The sequence below is a fragment of the Corvus kubaryi genome, unplaced genomic scaffold (assembly GCF_017639235.1).
Source record: "Corvus kubaryi isolate FWS band 111438036 unplaced genomic scaffold, C.kubaryi_AGA036_p1.0 37397, whole genome shotgun sequence".
Classification (NCBI taxonomy): Eukaryota; Metazoa; Chordata; class Aves; order Passeriformes; family Corvidae; genus Corvus; species Corvus kubaryi.
The window spans coordinates 11,749,847-11,769,890 of NW_024581136.1; the positions used below are offsets into that span (position 1 = coordinate 11,749,847).

The 20,044-nt window shown below is 38.8% G+C and overlaps 1 protein-coding gene across 13 annotated transcripts in view; it reads left to right on the forward strand.

The window, feature by feature from the left end:
* Nucleotides 1-20,044, forward strand: part of LRCH3 (leucine rich repeats and calponin homology domain containing 3) — a 62,700-nt gene that overhangs the window by 617 nt on the left and 42,039 nt on the right. The gene's annotated exons all lie outside the window — the stretch shown is intronic.

Here is a 20,044-nt window from a genome sequence, read left to right on the forward strand (position 1 = left end):
TAGCCAGTCTTGTTCTTTCTCTGATATACCTATTTGTGAATGTGTGTATATACACATACGTGTGCGCCCTCACAATCTCTCATCTTGTCCTGCTGACACGGGAGACCAACTTTCCAAGAAGGGCTGTCAGGTGTGTGTATGCTAAAGAAGCTATTTCTTATAAGCTCTGTAAGCTCTTATGCTTCTGTTATTGTCATTTCAAACAGCCACAAGCAGATATGGAAAACACTGTTCATATATAACCAGAGCCCTTTTCTTTTTTTCTCCTATATAACATGGATTTAAGGATATTAAAGATTATTAAATACTTTACAAGGTGCAGTAAGCAATAGGGCTTTTGTCCTCTCTGTTCCTTAAAAGTATTCATAAGAATAGACTAAAAAATGTATACCTTGCCTTTAAGTACCTGGATCAGAAGTGAAAACACATTTGTGTTTGCATATTACTGTACTAAATAGAGAGATGAGACTTGGGAAATGAGAGTTTGTGCAGGATGTAGAAATCTTCTTAATACATGATACAGAGCAGATTTAGTTTATTTTGATTGTGCAGTTGTATAAGTGAAGTACAAGTAACTTTAAAAGGTGTCAGCATGCCATCTGTTTGTAGCTTTGAAATCTAGTCATTTAGACTTTAGTATTGAGTTGTAGCCTTAAAGCTTAGAATTAAGCTTCCAACATCACTTTTTTTTCAAGTTACCGTGTTTGTTAGTAAGTATGTTGGTTACACTGTCAGTTAAGTAATTCAAAATGGAACCTTCTTTAAAATTGTCTTGACTTCATACTCTGTCCTGTAACATCCTACTTACGCAAAAATCTTTCACTAACGAAAGAAACACTCATGAAAACTCAAGCAAACCTTGAGACAACTTGGTTTGCTTGTCTTGAACACATCTATACGTAGAAAACGCTTCTTGTTGGGATATAAATTTTTGGGGTGTTTTTTGTTTCATTTGTACAAGTGCAGTTGCACAATGAATGTGTGGACTAATCTGTAAGCAAACGCGGCATACAGTTTTGTGAGGGGTTTGGGCTTTTTGTTTATAGCACTATTCATTTACTGTACTCTTAAACAATTTGTGGGAATTCTTGTTCCCACCAAGGTTCCCATCTATTGTGATGAATATTTGCATTGTAGTTGTTCAAGAAGCATTAAATGCTAGTAAGTAGCAGTGCATGCCATACACTTTTGTGTGTTTATCATCACAATGAACCTTAGAAAAAAGCTAGAACTGTTCTTAAGTTGTAAGAAGCAAAGCTTATTGAGTGCGTGTGGGGACACACATTATGTTTAAATTCTCTGTTTTGAAGGCTGCTGTGAATAACTTCATCTTGTGGGGTTTTTTTTAGCGTGGTCTGTTCTGTTAGTTTTTTGTTTTGAATAACACTGAGCACAGTTTCATTCATGGGAGACTTACAGTTCTTTTGTATGGAAGTAACCACAAATAATATGAAACAATGTGCGTGTGTGTTAGGTGTTATAAACACTTAAAGTAAACACATTAAACAACACCCGAGAATGTAGACTCCCAAGTGCCTCCCTACATGCTGTGCCACAGACTCCAAGCACATGAGGTGGAGCATGTCTGTGTTTCATAAAAATCACTGGAATTGCTCCCAAACTACAAATTGTTACAAAATTGAAGATGAGACAATGATGTGCAAACCTTCCTCCTCATGTGCTTCAATAGACACCTCTGTAGTGTGAATCATACACTGATATAGCTCATTCCCATTCTTGTAGCAATAAAAGTTAACTGCATGTCAGTGTAACCACATCGATGCTTATGTGGTGGGAACGAATCACATCCCTCATTAATGTAACTACCCTGCCGGAAAACCAGGATCTCACACTGCCTCAAGCCCTAGCAGATCTACTGGCCTTGGCCGGAAGCTGCTCTCAACGCAGGTGAACCAGCAAAGCAGGTCAGTAGGAACAGGGTGTGAGAGATTAGAGGCTTGATCAAGTTTAGTTGTGTGCTCTGTGGATTTTGAGGATGATGGTGGGTGATGTCAGCCACAAGATACGTTTTCAGATGTTAAGTCAATGGGAAGATCCTATTTCTTTGGACCGTCTATGGGTTCAGATTTGACTAATACTAACCCTGGTGCCCAAGCCGTAATAGCTGCTAGGTACCATTGTTAACCACTCGCTAAACAGTCATCAGAGTGGCAAAACCAGGTCAGGTTTGCTGCACTTTATTTTTGAACTTAATACGGTATTTCTTTTAGGTATCAGTGGAAAAATTAAGTTCCTCATTAACAGTTTTCTTCAGTCACTAAACTTTTCACTGGAAAGTGGGTCCTCTAGTCATGTCAGAGCCTTGACTGCTTCTGGGCACTGCTGTCTTCCACATGATGAAGGCCCACACATGACTTTTTAAACCAAGATCAGTGCTCAACGTTATTCTCAGAACCGAGCAAATAACTTCAGCAGACAGTAAAGCAGTAGTGAATTTCTTGTTGTTTTGTACTGGAATTAAGGCCACATATAAAATCAAATTGAAGATGGGATAGTCTGTGCTGGAAAGCTTTGGCATGGATTAGCAGGAAGGTAACCCTGCAGTGCGTGATGCAGTCGTCCATCTCATGCTCTCATATGTGAGGGATGGCTCATGTGCAAGAAATGCAGTATAGTAGTAACTAATACCATAGATATTGAAAAAGTGTCTCATTCCTTTATACTCCTCCCTTACAGCTTAATTGGGATTTTAGGAAGTGACTCAGGTTTACAAAGCTCATTGATGATGAAGAATGAGCAAGCTTCTTCATTATCAAATGAAGGGTATGCTTTCATACTTTTCTTTTTCTTTCATACTTTCATTTAACATTCGTTATCTCTCCCCATTTTATCTGAGTTACAACTCATTTGTTCATTCCACTCATGTTCTTGACCACGGAATAGGAAAAGGAAGGTCTATAAACCACCTGAGTTAAATATGAAAGGAAGCACAGTTGCATTTTGCCAGTGTTAGTGTAGACTCTGATGTCTTTATTTGACAGGTTTCCCAGTGGACTAAAGCATACATTGAGCAGAAAAGTTATTTGTCAAACCCTCCATGACAGCTGTAATTACCTAACCACTCACTATCTCCATTTTTAAAGGAGAAGATGGGAATATGTGGGTTTATGCAATAAAAGAAATGTCCGTTGTATGGAAATTGAGTAAGATAATTACATGCAGCTCACTATGTCTTGTTTCTGGAATATATTAGTAGTGAAAAAGCATAGAAGGACTCTGAACAGGAAGAATAAAATGCTGTCTACAATAGTCTGCTGTGCCTTTTCAATGGCTTTGCCAATAAGGCATCTCTGTAGTTTGTTTGTACTAGCTCTCCATAGAAATGGTAAAATCTGACCATAGTGTCAGTAAAATTTCTATATGCCAGGTGCTTGCATGCATCTAGAAGGATTGCAGTGAGTATGTGAGTGTTCTGCATTAAAGGGTCTCACTGGTGTTTTTCATTCCTGCTAGAAGTTCAGGTGATATTGCCTAATGAAATGTAAAATGGCTTGAGAAGCACAGTATGGCTCAGATAGCAGTGGCCCTCTTACTCAAACATTTGTTCTTAAAGCCACAACAGCACAGTCAAAACCAGCCTAAAAGTAAGTATTTTTAAAAAAAATTCTCTTTGAGTTACTGTATTTTGAATGTAAATTATTGTGATCTCTCAGGTAACTTGGAATTTGGATTATTGTTTGTTCAAATATCAGGCTATTTGTCAGCAGAGTTTACAGTACTGGTACTTAGATTATCTGTAGTTTCAATATTAAAACCCAAAACCTAACATGTCAGTAGGGTCGTTCAGAGTCTTGTGATCGCATTTGTGTCCTTTTCTCTACCCTTAACAAAACCCAAACAGAAATGCTCTGTCCAGAGGTAGCTGTAGGAGCAAGGAGGAGAGAGGATCACAACCCTTCCTCAGGCTTTGGACAGTAATCCAGCTTGTTCTGTTCAGCTGCATTTTTTGGTCTTAGCTCCTACTTGTGTCAGTCCTTGTTTAATTTGATTATTGCTCCCTTTTGTTTTTTTTCTTATGTTTCTGTTATTGGGAAGTCTTGATCTTGTGTGGTCTGTGCATAAATACTGGCAATTCTTGGTTTCATGGAATTGTCTAAGAGTGGTGCTTTGGCTAAATTGAGGTCAGTTCTCTGGTTTGGTTTTTTTTTTTTGTTACCCTGAAAACATGGCAAGCAGTAGACTATGGTAGTTTATAGTCCATTTTTGTTGGATGTGTTGGATTTGGATGGAGACCTGAGGCCTGCAGTAATGCTCAACTGTTCTTGGCACACGGGCAGTCTTTTTGCCTAACATTTTATGGCAACTGGGAAAATGCAATCTGAGCTTGTAGTTCCTAATCCTTGTGGCAATAAAAGCAATACGTGACATTCAGAATGTGTTTGTTTAGCGAGCTTATCTTTTAAAACAAACAATAAAGTCCCACCATCAAATTTTGCTACCAGTGAGCTCTTGTAAGTGAAGTTCAGTGGTGTTGCATGTGTTTCTAGTTACTTCTCTAGTCTTCCCCTTCCTTGACTCCATCATGATCAGATTTAATTTTTTTTAGTACTGTCCTGTCTGCATATGCCCTTGTAGTTATATTTTTGGCGATAACAGTAACTACATGAAAAGTAAAGAGGGTAGGGATTCGTAGTTGAATATATTGAGCTCTGCAGTCACATGAAGGAATTTAGGGAAGAAAGGAAGTATCTGTGTTTCTTTCATGGTGTTTCCAGCCCTGTTCTCCTGTGGTTGTACCTGTGCTTGGAGGTAGCAAATGTATCCTGGTTAAGTACTCCCTGAAGTCGTCGTAAATACACAGCCTAATGCGATCCAAGTTCTATGCTGATGCCAAAAGGGGAAGTTCTGTCTTCATCTACTGCTACACAGTCAACACCAGCAATCCTAGTGCCTTCCAGCAAGCTGTTTTGTACTTATCTGGCTGAAATTCAGCCAGTAACTACTTGTATCAAATCCATGGACAGCTCACCACATTTTCACGTGTGTATGAATGCCAGCAAAAGGAAAGGATGGAAGAACTGCAGGGATGATGAGAATGACAGAGTCTGTTTTGGCAGATGTGTAAGCTTAAATTGACACACCAATTGTGAAATCACATCTTGGCTCTGTTTTGTAACCTTTTACCACCGACCTGCTATAAATTTGGTAATAATTTTCTGTCAAATAATGTGGTGGCCTTTGACTTGGTGAGCATAAGAACTTATGGCTTACAGAGTTGAATTTCATTCAGTGAAACATCACTACTGATAGGTTTGGCTCTCGTGCTTTCCTTTGGCAAAATACATTATTTTATGTAAGTAATTTTAAACTGATGGTTCAGGTTTAGAATGCAGTAGATGTAATTAGTTTATTCAGTAGAAGAACCAGCAGTAAAGAATTAGTTACAACAAACACTACAAATTATGTAGCATGTGTTAAAAATAAAATTACATGATAGCTAACAAAAAGGCTATAACTCAATTCAAGGGTTCTTCTCTGTGTAATAACTAATCAGGCTTGGATCTCATGGTTTCTGGTGTTGGCCAAACAGCTTGAATGAATTGCAGTTGTGTGTTCAGCTGAAGCCAGAGTGCTTTCTTCTTTATCTGCCATGTCCCGCTCTCCAAAGTGGAGGGGTGAAATCCATTCATGTTAGAAATGTCTTGTGATTAGATTTATCAGTGCATCAAAGTTAAAAGTATTGCTTTAATTCTCTGAATTACAGATACTTGGAGAAGATGCAAAGGGTACAACATTGTGGTCTTTTCTTTTTCAGACTGTTGTGCCTAAGTTATTACTTCTGTATATATGCAGGAAGAGGGTTTAATGTTTCAGCTTGAAGTCTCCAAAATTGTCCCAATAGTCCTTTACTCAGCCTCACTTAAAATTCTACACTACAGACTGCTGCTTCCACTGACAGCCCATGTGTCTTTCTGGAGTGAGAAGTCTTTGTTCTCTTCTAGCTGATAATGTTACTGATTTGAAAGTTAAAGTATTTACAGTCATAGCCTTCTCCCAATGAGCTTCAGGTACTCCAAAATGAGAATATGCCGAAAAACCCCAACTTGCTGTGCAGCCCAGGTGTTGGCTGCTGGAATGTACGGTTTGTAACCATAATGTGCTCTGTGCAGAGGGCAGGAGGATTAGGGAGCATCTATTCAGTTCCACCCACCACCCCCACATTGTTCAGTGACCCATGTGAATTTTAGTCTCTTTATTCAACTTATTGTTGAAACTTAGCTTTGAATACAGAGATGTGTTATTGTTGCTTTGGGCTTTTGGGTAGTGCTCCAGACTATTGAAAAGTTTTCAAACACTATTTTTTATGTAATCTCTGTGCAGTGAAGCCTGGTTTCTGCATTTTATATATATCTGAAGCTCGGTACAAGATTTAAAAGCATCTGCTGATTTGGGGTACCAAAATTTAAAATACTTGATGCTTGAACTTACAGGCATTATTTTTAAATGTAGCTTTTGATAACTTCAGATGCCTTGGTGACTCCTCGGGAATACTGAGAATCAAGCCCAAAACCTAGAAAAATGTGATTAATTACTATTTTTTGGAAAGATTAGTTTAGAAGATTTGCTTAGTATTATGAAGGAAATACATGGCACTGACAGTATGCAATCTATTTTTCCAAAGCAGTGTTCACTACCTTTCAGGTTAACCATCCCTTTTTCTTTGTGTAATTCTCTGGGGTTCTTTCATGATTTTTTTTCAACAACACTCTCTTCTATAAGACTTTGGCTGTGGTCAGTCCTGATTTTTACAGTAATTTCATCTTGTCTGAAAAAAATCTAGTTGAACAGAAACATTTTGAAGAAGAATGAAAAGTGGTATGTGGTTTTTAATTAAAGACATGTGGACAGTAGATATGCACAGGAAACGAGCAATTAAAGTTCTGTGGGCATCTCTGATGATAGCCTATATCATCCTTGTGCTTGATTTAGCAATGTTACATAAGTTTTTAACTGAGTTTTCTCTGTATAAAATATCAGTGTCTTTTCCAGGTTGCTTTACTGATGCTGAATTCTAAATTCAGGCTGAGTTTTAGTCAGAGATGCAGTCTGAATTTTCTAGAATGGTTAAGTGGAATAAAGCTGGCATCTGTGTGGCTCATCAGGACAGTTCAAACCTTTATGTTTCTCTTATATGAGCTAGCAAGATAGCAGGAGGTTGTCATTCCCTGGAACCTGTTTGTAGGGTGGAATGCTGTACTTCCAAGTTGTACAGATTGTGAGGGCAGAGGTGATGGTTTGAGCAGATCATGGGTTCTGTGTTTGGTGTTCTGGAGGTGATTATGCTCTACCAGGTTGGGGTTCCTCCCTATGTTTGTGTCACGTGTCTTGTTCCCAGCAGTGTTTGTTATCTCAGTTCTGTTTCTTCTGCCTACATTTTTTTTCATCTCCTTTATCCCAACTTCCATGTCTTAACATTTTCTTCTTTTCTTGTTAATCTTGTTTGGTCTCAAATGCCTCTCTCATCACCAACTCCAGTCTTCTCATCCAAGTTGTTAGCATGATAAAAAGAGGAATGACTGGTGTCTTAACGTTTGGTAGGAAATTCCTTTTAAATCCAAGGAAAACATTAATTTTGGGATGCTGATGAGGCAATTAATAGTTTAAACGTGCTTAATTCATGATTACTATTACTTAGGGTCATATATATTACCCTTTAGTTCAGTCATAGACAAGGCTTCTACTGGTCTTTGAGCTGGTGTCAGTCATGCTTCTCTCAGGGACTAAGAGAGTCACTGAGCACAATTATAGTAGGACAGTTAGGAGCTTGTCATTACACTGGCTGCAAGCTCAGCTGTGCAATAAATGTTTTTGTAGAGTGCCACAACTGAATGTGGTTATAAGCCATAAAATATCTGCTATTTCCTTTCATTCTGCTGGCATGCAAAGGAGTGGGGAGATTTGTGCTTAGCAAGGTAAAAAAATTATCTTTGGAACCCATCTATGCTAAAACTGCAGGTTGGCCATTGGAGTTGTAAACTTATTGCAAATATTCAGGTATTACTTATTTCATGTCTCTGTTCTCCTGGGTGCAAATCGTGTCACATCATTCAGGGATGGCTGTGTGTCAGAAGATTGTTATAATTACCATTAAAAGTTAGTATGGAAATCCCAGGAGCTTCACTATTGGTAACAGTCATCAAACCTTCACTGGTGATTAGCTCAGAACTGGCGTGTTCTGAGCATGGTGAAGGAAATCACACACACACACACACACACACACACCCCCCCCCCTATTTCTGGTGCTCATGATTTGGCTGCAGATTATGTAACTGAGTGATACAGATGTGATATTTTAAACATCTGCCATCTCTGCTTTCACAAATACGGTAAAATGAGAAATGCATCTGTTAGGTTCTTTTATCAATGTTACTGCACTGCAGTTTCTGTTCACAGCCCCTGTATTGCCCTGTAGTAGTTAAGAAATAAGTCTGTGGAAATTCCATTTGAAAAACATGTTATCAGTTTGAAACTAGACCGCTTAAGTAGCTTTTCACATATAAATAAAATTAAAATATTACTCAGTTCATACTCAAAACACGTTTTTCCTCTTTGGATGCATAAAACAAAAGGCAAAAATACGGATTTTCATCAATAATGCAGGTGTTGCCACAGTACTGCCAGATTTGCAGTATATAAATGGAATAAAAACTTTTAACAGTTTTAATAATGCCTGTTATTGTTTGTCTAATTAGATTTTCAGACAGAAATGTGATTTTTTTTTTTTAACTAACTTAAACTGTATCCTTGCCATATGATACAGTTCTTTTCAATTCTTGACCATGCTGAAAATGTTATAAATAGAAATACAAGGGTTTTTAGAAGCATGCGTTGTAAGCTATATGAGCAGATTCTGGGATAACTCAAATGAGGTGTTGTTCCCTCTGTTTTGGGCAAGGGGTTTCCTCTTCTAATGAATGTCTACAGCACATGTCCCTGGGGCTTTCTCAGTGCAGTGATGAGAAATGTCTCTGGTACCTGACAAGTGTTAGCAATAACGAGAGCAAACAAACAAAAAGACGTGAGTAGAACTGTGAGATTTTCTGTTCTCCAGTCTGTGGGCTGGCTGCCACTTCACTCTTGGAGAAGCACTTTATACTTCTGTTTTCCTCAGCTGGAGGCGTTTCGATCTGCTGAACACCGATGTCTGGTGTTTAATCATATTAGAAGAGAGTGTGTTCATTCTTATAGTATGCTTTTTAGATTTGCCTGTTCTATTTCCATCCTGGTTTGGACCATGAAGAAATCCTCCTATCACTGCATTTCCCATGTCTTTGTATCTTGCTTTCCCTATTTTGTGTGGTACATTCTGCTTCCTTCCTGTGTGTACCACGACACATCCTTATGTCAGAAACATTTAGAGAACTTGTTCGGTGTATTGTTTTACTTCTCAGGCAAAAGCATATAATTTTAAAGCTGGAAAGCTCAGTTCGTGCTTCATGAAAAGAGGAGGAAAAAAGAAATTATAAGCCATCCATCTTATGTGGCGGACTGTTTTTTAATCTCATTTCAACTTTTATGATGCATGTAAGTGAATTCATTGAAACAGGTTTTTTCATATGCCTTTGTGTTTTATTTCCATGCCAGGTGATTAGAAGCTATGTGACTACATTACATAATACCGTAAAATTGCATGTTGTGCAGAAGAGTCATTCCTGGTGTAATACTGGTATTAATTTTTTCAGGTGATGTCAAACTCCAGTGGCAAACTTCCATTACCAATTTTTTTGTCAGTTTATGGCAACTTGTCTTATGATCCTGCCACTCTTGCTATCACTGGAGTCAGTGAAATGCAGTACTCTTTGTTTCTATTACTTAGTATTTCTTGTCATAGTTACAACAGTTGTTTCTTCCTTGGCTGTAGGTGCTGTTTAAATAAAAAATTCTTGTTTGTTAAACACTATCAGGTGAAATACAAACTAAAATAGTTTTATTTCCAAATGGAGTTTGTGGTAAGATTTTTCACAGGTTTCTCATTCTTTATTTACAGTGGCCGGGGAGTTTTATTTTACTTCTGTTAGAAGCGGAGATGCATTTCTGTGCCTCTGCTGATCTCAGGATAGATTTTGTTCATCATATTGTGCTTACAGTAATGAACTCAATCTTACTTTCAGGGCAAGAGAAATATTCTGTACTGCCACTACTGTTAGTGCTTTATCATATTTTTTTTTTTTTATATAACTTCAAATATCCTCCTTGACTCGCATTTTCCTACCCTTATTTCTTTTTTTTTGCTGATCACTTCCATATTTATACTGAAGTTAAATTAATCTTTTAATATTGTGCCATTTTTATGATATTGCATATCAGGGCCAATTATTTTCAGTGTATAACCAGCCCTTCCAGTCTGCTGTGTGTGGTTCATTGCCTTATTAGCTATTCAGTGAATATCAAATCTGTAATTTCAAGATTCTGAAGTTTTCCAGTACCCTTGCTGCATCAAAACCCTTCTCTCTTATCTCCCCACACCCTGTGCAGACTTAAGGAATTTGTTTAAATTGAATTATTTCCATTAAATCTATTGACTAAAATCCAGGCAGTTATTTTTGCATTGGGACTATTTTCTGTTGTTTGGGGTTAGATTTCTTTGGGATTTTTTTGCAGTCTCTGAATATTAATTTACCTCCTGTTCAGCCGAGTTGAAGGCTGTTGACTCTCTTTGTACCCAAGCCTGTTATCCTAGTGAGGTTTTGGGAAAGGTAAGTGGATTGAATAAATATCAAATGTATGTTTTAACAGTACACATGATTTTTGATAGGAGAAAATAATAGATGGATCTAGAGGTTTGCACGTGGCCTTATCTGGTGATAATTTTAGCTCCATTTTCAGCTTTTTTTACGTCTTTTGCTTTAAAATTATGGTTTTAAAAGCCGATTTTTTTTTTAGTTGGGTAATTCCTTTTGTACCTGAAGGAACTTTATCTAGGGGGCTGGGGGGATGAGTTCATTTACTGCACGCTTCCCCTCACTGCTAACTTCGTGAAGCAGTCTTGGAAAATGAAATCCTGCTCTGCTGGAACTCAGTCAAGTATTTCAGGAGTGTCGTGTTGCCGAGGAGCAGTGAATGCTCTCACATATCTCGAGTGTCGTGCCTGTGGCCCTGTGTTAGCAGTTTCTCTGTAACTTAGAGATTTTTCCACTTGCAATTCTTACATGCTTGCAAATGAACACTTTTTAAATTACAGTTTTATATACGTGTAGAGCTAAAAATACCAGCAGTCAAAATAGTCATTATGAAATGGAATAATAGAGATCTCAGGAAGAGGAATTCTCATCGTTGTTGTGCAGTGTGGGCAGTTGCTGCACAGCTTCTCTTCTGTGGCTCAGTGTTTGTCAAGAATTCTCCTAGCAAGGCAAAAAGCTTTCATTTTGCTCAGTTTGTACTGAGCTGGTATAGATAAAAGTTGTCACATGCAGAAAACTGTTTTACTGAAGGAGCTGGAGGGATAGAGCCGACCAGCCAAAATTTTTCAAAGTGACTACTGCAGTTTGAGATTAATTGTCATCATGGCTTCTTAAGAACAGTGTTTACTGTTAAACCTCAACTTAAGTATTTCCCTGAAGAGGAATCCGTTTGGTTTGGATTTGAAAATAAAATTTCATTTGTGGTCAGATGAGTTTGGATTTTGTTTTATGTGTTTGCTTTCCAGCATTAATAATGTTAATTTTATTTTGTGAAAAGATGTGCATACAATTTACCTCAAATACTAATTTGAGAATGTAACAATTATTTTGGTAGCCTAGCTACTAGTTTTTAACAAGCTTAGCTTTTTTTTTTAAGAAAGCAAAGATGTATGAAATGGTGACCGCCAGTTCTGTAGCCCTTGATCCCTGGTAACATCTGCATGGTGTGTTTTTGACTGAAGGTGACTTTTATGGTTTCCAGATTCAAAATTTATTTCGTATTTTAAACATGTGTTTTGGCAATTGCTGCCATTTATCTCCTCGTTTGGCTGTTCCCTCTGTTTGATTTGGGATATTTTCCATGCATATCCTATACTGTTGTTTTATTTCTTGACACTAAAATGGCATGTACTGCACAGATGACTTTGTAAGACTCCAGCTCTCTTTCTAGAACTCTGGCAATAATTGTCCTATTGAAATTGAAACACTGCCTGTGTAAAGTGTAACAGGCTTTTTTTTGTTAGGGATGATGTCAGCATGAGAGATGGCCTCAAGGAGCCATTAAAAGAACATAGGACTTTTGACTGTTGGACTTCATTGACTTTTCTCCTTAGTAAAATACAGTTCTGCAGAAGACAGATCAGTGTCTGCAGTGGTATGAGACATATTTGGTGACTTGACTGTGCAGTCTGATGAAGCTGTATCTGAGTGCCATAAATACAGAGGCACTCTATTAAGAATGTCAGAGAAATGCAGTAATAACAGGCATAAAATTTTATAGAAATGCTTGCCTTTCTCTGAAAGTAATTGGCCTTTTTATGTGACATTACTCACTTTATTTTTTAGGACCTTTGAATTTTCAGTTCTGGTTTGTGCTGGTTTGTTTCTAACTATTCCCTTAAGACATTTTGAAATATATTCACAGCTAGCATTTTTTTTATTGTCTGTCCATCCATTGCAGAGTTTATTCTAGCATTCTATTTAAATAGTTTGTGGAAAAAAATGGCTATAGTAATACATTTTGAACTGATTGGTGAAATATATAGGGGGAATATGCAGAAATAATGTTCACAGTAGGTAAATAGCAGCTGATATATTGGCTGACATATGTGAAAATGCTTGTAGATGGAGATTTGTATGTCCAGTATTAAGGTGAATTGAAGCTTTTAGTAAAATAAATAGATCAATGGTGGAAATAAGAAGTCTTTGTTAGTTGCATTTGATGTTTCCAGCCCTCCTGACTGACACATTCCTCCTGCTTTTATTCCATGCCATGTTCTCTTTCCCCAAGTTACAGTTTACTCACAAAGCCATTGGAATTGCTGAATATGAGAGATATTTTACTGATTGAAGTGAAAGCCAGGGCAGAACATCCAGCAAAGTGACAGTACCACACAATCTTCCTCACTCATGATCTCTTCAGGTGTGACTCTGATAGCCAAGATCAGATTGTTGAGGGTCGTTTGAGATGCCTAAGATGGGTGTGGAAGGACCACCTTGGACAGTGTAAATGTATTCAAAAGGCATTGTGCTGCCTTGCAGGGTTTTCCTAGCCTGGCTCTGTCCTACCTAGACGTCCTTGACACTCTTCTGTCAGCAGTGTCATTGCCTAGGACTGTATACTCTCTGCATTAGGTTTTATATTAACCTGTGGTATTGCTTTGTCCTGGTTATCTGACCCTTCCTTCCCCTCCCTTTTATGAATAACTGAAGGTAGGTTATGGATTTTAAACTACAGACTATGGTATCTAGCATAGTATCTGAGGGTCTTATCATGGAGTGGAGGAACCAATATTTATCATATTCTTGATTTCCTGTCTTTTTTGTGAGAAGCTGTGTGTGCAGCATAATTTCTTGGCAGGAGTCTCTTCTATTTTTCGTATCTGCTTCTGTGCATTGCCTTTCATACATACTGTGTGCTCATGTTTTCCATGTAAAATTGGAAAAGAGAGAGAAATGGGTTTGAGGAGGTGATAATGTGTGTGAAGACCTTGAACCCTCTGAGTGCTTACTGACCAGTTTCTGGACCATGAGAAAAATATGGTACTTCTAACTTGCAGAAGTAAGGAAATGAAAAGTTGCCCCATAGAACACAGAGTCTTCTCTCCTCTTGCCAAGAGCAGACATCTCCCTGTTCCACTGGCTCAGCCCTTGCTCTGGAGGTGGCAGCTTGTACTGTGTCCTGTACTGAAATACACTTTTGAATACAACTCACCATGATGTGAGGACAACCATAACAACATTAGCAAGCTTTTAATTAAAAACAAGATAAAAAATATGTATTAAGTGGCTTGACTTTCAAACTCAGTATTCCAACTTTAGCCTGTGAAAGAATGTCTTCAGCTGAACTTTTTTGCAGCCCTTTGCCACATTTATTCCTATTTCTGCACAGCAGCTTAGCTCCCCTCTGCACTACCAGATCACTAAGAACAAGTTGCTGTAAGGTATAAACTGACAGCCAGGTTAGTTCTGCCCCTGTAAACATGACAAGTTATACTCAAGTCTTGAGCCATCAGTTGTCTTGAAGTATTCATGGGGAAGTGAAGAGATGTCAAAGAAAATGAGGAATTGTTTTGTGATTGGGAGAGTCCTTAGAAGGGAGGTATGTTGATGTTTTTGGTGGGAGTGTGTGTATACACTGGTATTTATTCTCCATGGTCCTGAGTGTGAGAACTGAGAAAAGCAGATGTCTTAGATAAAAATAGATGATGAAGAAATACAGAAGAGGTAAATTTTGTTTTGTGTATGCTGGGAATCAAAGCTGCAAATCTCAACTATGTAATGATTCTAAGTGATGGTGTTGCAGTGAGACATTTACAAAACGAGCTTAGTCTCCTTTGTTTTAGCCAAGATGGTTGCATAATGCTACAAGAAAATGGAATGCTTAAGTAATGAAGACTTTGATCTGATTCAATTCAAAGTAATGCCTGCTTAGAAAATCTTGATGAAAGATTGTCTTTCAAACATTGTTTTCTTACTTCTCCTCCTCTTCTCAACTCTTTAAGCCATGACTTCAACTTGTTTGTCAATGTGCTGATAACAGCTAATTAAAGGAAGTTGTGCTGCCAAAGGAAGTCACTGCCCTCATATATCCACTAGAGAGACAGTTCATGTAAGTCCTCCCCAAGTTAGCTTCAGGCAAAATTTGCTAGAGTAGTTTAAACAACTTCAAAAATCATGTGAGCTAACTTGACGGTTTTTCTGCCTGATGTGAACTGGGAAATGCTCACACAAGCAGTGCAGAATCAGTAGCTTACAGCAAAGGGCTGGTAGGGAGGACCCGAGAGAGGGGGTAATTTTAAACCAGTAAAGTCAGATCCCAGAGGGTGGGAATCTCCAAGGCTTTCAGATATCATTTAAACGGTCTTTGTTACACTGCATAAAAGGCTAAACATGAGGGTTTCATGCTATGATTTGACCTTTTTTCTTCTTTTTTTAGTTTTAAATCAGCAAGGAGTAGGTTTGGGTCAAACCCAAACAGCTTCTTTTAAACCAGTTTTATCAATGAAGGGGTGTATGCTGCTTTACCAGCTTTGTAGCTGTAGTCCAAAGGCTGCTTTCCTTGGAGATAAATACTGTGTCTATGTATGTTTTTCTGCATAAAAAAAAGCAGAAGGGCCTGCAGTGTAGCTGGACAATGAGGAACTGAGCTTCCCTGATTTAAACAGCCTTGGTGAGCTAGAGACTCCAGTTCATTTACTCAGTGATAGATCTTTTACAACACTGCTTCTCCAACTTTCACTCAGTTTAGTTTGTTTGGCTTGAAGTTTTAGAGCTGTTTGAAAGAGAAGCATGATTATGCTGTTGGGTGGGTGCCAAGTTTAGTGAGGAAAGGGAATGAAATTGCTAGAAGAGAGAAGATGGGGGGGTGTCTATGGGAAGTTGGAAGCAGAGCACATGTAAAAACTTCTTTAACCTCAAACCCCATGTGAAGGGGTTAGAATTAATTCCTGTTTTGAGACATGGATAAACAGTTCCACTTTGCAGCATCTCTGCTGTAGCAGTACATGCGTTGCAGTTTGTATTCTCTCCATAATCTGTCCCGTTGTTTACTGACCAGTCATAAGGCCCAGCTGGCAGGTCACCTGACTTCCTTCTGCCTGCCTTTTAAAGCTTCTGAATTCCTCTCTCTGCTCATCTGAAAGTGGTTTCATCTCACTCCCAAAGTGCTTGCTCCACTGTGTGCTATCCTTAAAACACCATGGTGTGCACACAAGGACATACCATGCTGTGTACTGAGGTACGTATCCATAATGAGCAAAACTAGGGAATAAATCCCTGATCACAACCCTGTATTTGCTACTCTGAAAAGACCTGTTTTATTAGAAGTGTTTTGTGAGTTAAGGAACAAAAAAAAAAAAAAAAGCAGTTTCATGGTTGTTATTAACGAGATAGTCCAAATCCCAGCTACTGCCAAAAGTCATGGTCTTGTTCTTCAGTACTCATAAAGCCACACATTCTCGTCCTCTCCATTTTGTTGATGTTAGAGATTACTCAACTGCAGCAGGAACTGGATCATGCCTCAGAAGGGCAGAAAATTATTTGTGGCTTTGGTTTTTTTCAGGATTTGTTCTCAGTAACGAGATCCAACTGGCAGTGTGGCTGCGCAGTCGGGAGTGCTGGTGCAAGGGAGAGGATGGTAACACGTGGCCAGTAAGGAATGGCTCCATGGCTTGGAGTGGCTGTCTGTGAAGCCAGGGTCTACACTGAATAATGAATAAATAATAGTTGACGTAACAGTTTGATCCATTCAGGCTACAGATTTTTCCGCTCTAGAGCTAGCCAGAGGAAAAGCAACTGGAGTTGGTAGAATATGAAGAGTTTCCGATTCCTTGCAGGGACTGGAGCTTGTCACTCTTGCCTTGCTCTCCAGTAACCACACAAGAACAACTGTATAATGGTGTTCTATAGTTGACACTGTTTGTTTTTGGTTTTTAATAAAGAATATTCTTCCTTGCAAAAGGAAAATGGAATCATTGTGTGGAGGAAGTGGCATTGTAGTCCAAGTTCTTACTTTCCTAAGAATGTTTATCTTCTTGCAGTACTCAGGTGGTTCTGCTCCAGTGAGACATCATGCTTTCCTTGGAAATGTGCTTTCCTATCAGTGGTCATACGCCAGCTTACGTTAAGGGTAGGACTGTAAAATACGCGTTTGTGTTTAGCTGGAGTTTATGGTGGCACCTGTGAGGTTTTCCTTCATGTGTAAAAGAGAAAGCTAAACTACACCAAATATGCATTAAAATCATGTGGAGAGAAAAAAGGGAAGGAGAATGGGAGTTGGTGTTTAGAATCTTCTGTTTTCCTCTTTGATCCCGGATTGGTATGATTGAGTTTTTTATTCAGTATAGTTAAAGTTCTTACAGATCTTTGTGTATCGATTTTTCTATACAGCAAATGGTGAATGTTGCAGAGATTAGGCCAGGTAAGAGAGTTGTACTTCCTTAATTTTTTTTTTTTTGTTTCATGTGATGTGTTTAAACAGAAAAGAGTTGCTAATAAACCCTAGGGTAGTTCAAGTAACTTGGAAGCCAGATTGTGCAAATCTCCCTTGTGTGACTGTTCTTAAAATGTTCCTAAGTTAGAAGACAAAAAAGCCAGCCAGGTTTCATCTGGTAGTATAGGTGTTGAAGGAAAAGAAAAGGTAGAGGCTTTGGCCGTAGTTCTCACTTCATTAAAATTGCTTCAAGCAAGGGATTTGTGGGAGAGAACTCAGAGAAGTGAGGGGTTTTCTTGTTTTTTAAAAGCTTTGGCAAGAAGCTTCGTTATTTGTATTGAATGTTCCAAAATAAAAATGTAGCCAGAGGAAATAGCATCTGTGAAACTTTGATTCACACATGTGAAACTTGACAATGATTTGGCAGTAATTTGAAGCAGGTTTTATAAAGGACAGTTAAGCAGCCTTGGTTAAAAGCTACAAACCTTGTCTTTAGCACTCAGTGCAGGGAATCCAGAGGGCCCATTTCAGTGTGACGTGTAATCTTCCATTCGTGTTTCATGTCATGCAGTGCATTCTCACGTTGGTGGAGTAAGTTTTGATGGTCACTCTGCATTCCAGATGTAGCACCACCAAGTGAACATTTGGAAGAAACCACTAACCTTTGCCTTGTTTTCTGGAACAGCAGAAATCACAGCCTGTGCATGGTGCCAAAACCAGCAGGTTGGAGATCCTTGGTTACAAACTGTTAGTTCATGGAAATGGTTAAAGTGTAGTTTAGTGTTGCTGGTGCTGCTGCTAAGTAGGAATGTGATCATGCATATAAAGCATGGATCTGCTGAGAATTGAAATGTGATAAGTGTATCAAGGATGGATCATGTATGAACCTAATCTTCCTTCGTGAAATGCTGGAAACTGAAACTGGAAATTCTATATTTCATTACCGGGCTACAGAAATAATGCAGGTGAAAACAGCCTTTGGTACATCTGATTCGTGGGTATTCTGGCTTGGGCAGTGGGGCTGTCCTTGGCAGTTTACCTGGATAAAACACAGAAGGAACAAATCCATTTTGATTCAGTAAATAGCACCTTAACTTAATAGGTTTGCACGAAGGGTATCTTGATGCCTGGGAAAATAATTGGGAAGAGTTCAGGTTTGACAGGGCTGGCAGGTGGAAGGTGAGTCAGGAGATGACATTTTTGAGGTTTGTTTTAAATTAGGGTATGGCAGAAGTGGTAGTCTTGTATCACAGCAGGCAGGAAGAGGTAAAGTCACCCTTCCTGTGTCCAGGTGTGAAACGAAGCTTGAAGGATGCCAACATTTTCAGTGTTTAGAAAGAAAAACACTCCTAGTAACTGAGTACAGGGACCAACAGCATCAGAAGTCCATCACAGAGGTGTTCTCTTACGATGATTTCTGATTTCCTTGTGCAAGAAAAGTCAGTACCATAATACCAGCAGCTCATCTGCTTGGGGCTATGCTTTCATTATTCTAATTTTCTCTTAGGAGCTTCATGGGACTGTTTCCTGAAAGTCAGCAGAATCACAAGTGTTGTTGCTCTTATGTTATCAAATTCTGAAGTGTTTGAGAAGTGAAAAAAAAACAATTCATAAAACCAGGATAAATATACATGCTTTTATTTGGCTAATAGAATGAGTGACAAGCTAAAGGTGAAGCTGAGGTTTGTATAACAGTGCGCCTAAAATCCATTTGGAAATGTTGTTGTTTTAATAGAGTTGATTCTAAATGTCAGAATTGAGCAATCAAATGGCATCAAGTTCCTCAAAAGATGGTTTTAGTGACATTATCTGAGAGGTGCCTAAGCAGTCTCCTTCCAGGGAGCAGTAGCTGTAAATGAGCTGTTCTGGTGAGCTGCTTTCCATATCATCGAGACTACATCACCTACTTCAACGATATTCTTCAGTGTGATGGTGGTTGTGTTGTTATCAGTGTGAAACTGTGGAGTTTGCTTCTGGTCTTTGTGTATGTGGGGAAAAAAAAAGTCTGTTTACACAGTTCCAGATTTCTGGTATTTCTTCTTGAACAGATGTACCTTGTCCTCCTAAAGCAGTTGGTGTTGCCTTTTGTCTTCTGTCACCATAATGGCTGTCAGCCTCCTGGTCACTGATTGCCCTCTTTAATTATTCATAAGAAAATATCTTTTCCTCTGTCAGCTGCAAGCTCATATGTCTTAGATTTGTCTGTTATTAAAGGAAAACCGAATGTGCTTTCAAGCTACAACACTTGCCTCACAGTTTTTGGGAAAACAACATTTGCTTGCCATATGAATGAAGTCATCCTAGCTGAGGGCAGTCTATAGCCACCGGTGTCACCATTGGGATTCAGATCAATTCACAGATATGAGGGTTGTTGCATCACTGCAGCACATTCGTGGCTGACATCACACAGCTGCAGTGAGGTTTTTCTGGAGCCATGTTGCGTCATGGGTGGGAGCCCACAGCTGACAGTGTCACAGTTTCTCTTACATCAGGGTTGCCAGCAGATGTTATGGTGGTTGCTGACATTCAATTTTCAATAGACAGCCAAAAATCTGGGCTTTGCTGGTTTAAATTTTAAAAAAGAATTTAAAAATTAAAAATTTACAGTGTGTGGGGAACACATGCAGATCTCTGGTGACAAAAGGCAGATTTTTATCAATAAAATTGTGTATCGAAGCTCAGGTCTAGAGCTGGCTGCCTTTGCCGTAGTTAATTGGAATGACAGCAGAAGCCGTGTTCCCATCACAGCAGGATTAGTGGACTGATCCCGTTAGCATCTCGTGATGAATTGAAATTCACCACCACCCAGCTGGTCTGAGTGCCAGCAACAGTTGAGCTGCAGCTCCCTCTTTGTAGTGTATGTAGTGAGTACCCCCTACCTTGCAGAGTGCATCTTTATGCATCACTGATGGTTCTTTGGAAACAAAATTTGTGTTGCAGCTAAAGTTAAAAATGTGTGAATACAGCC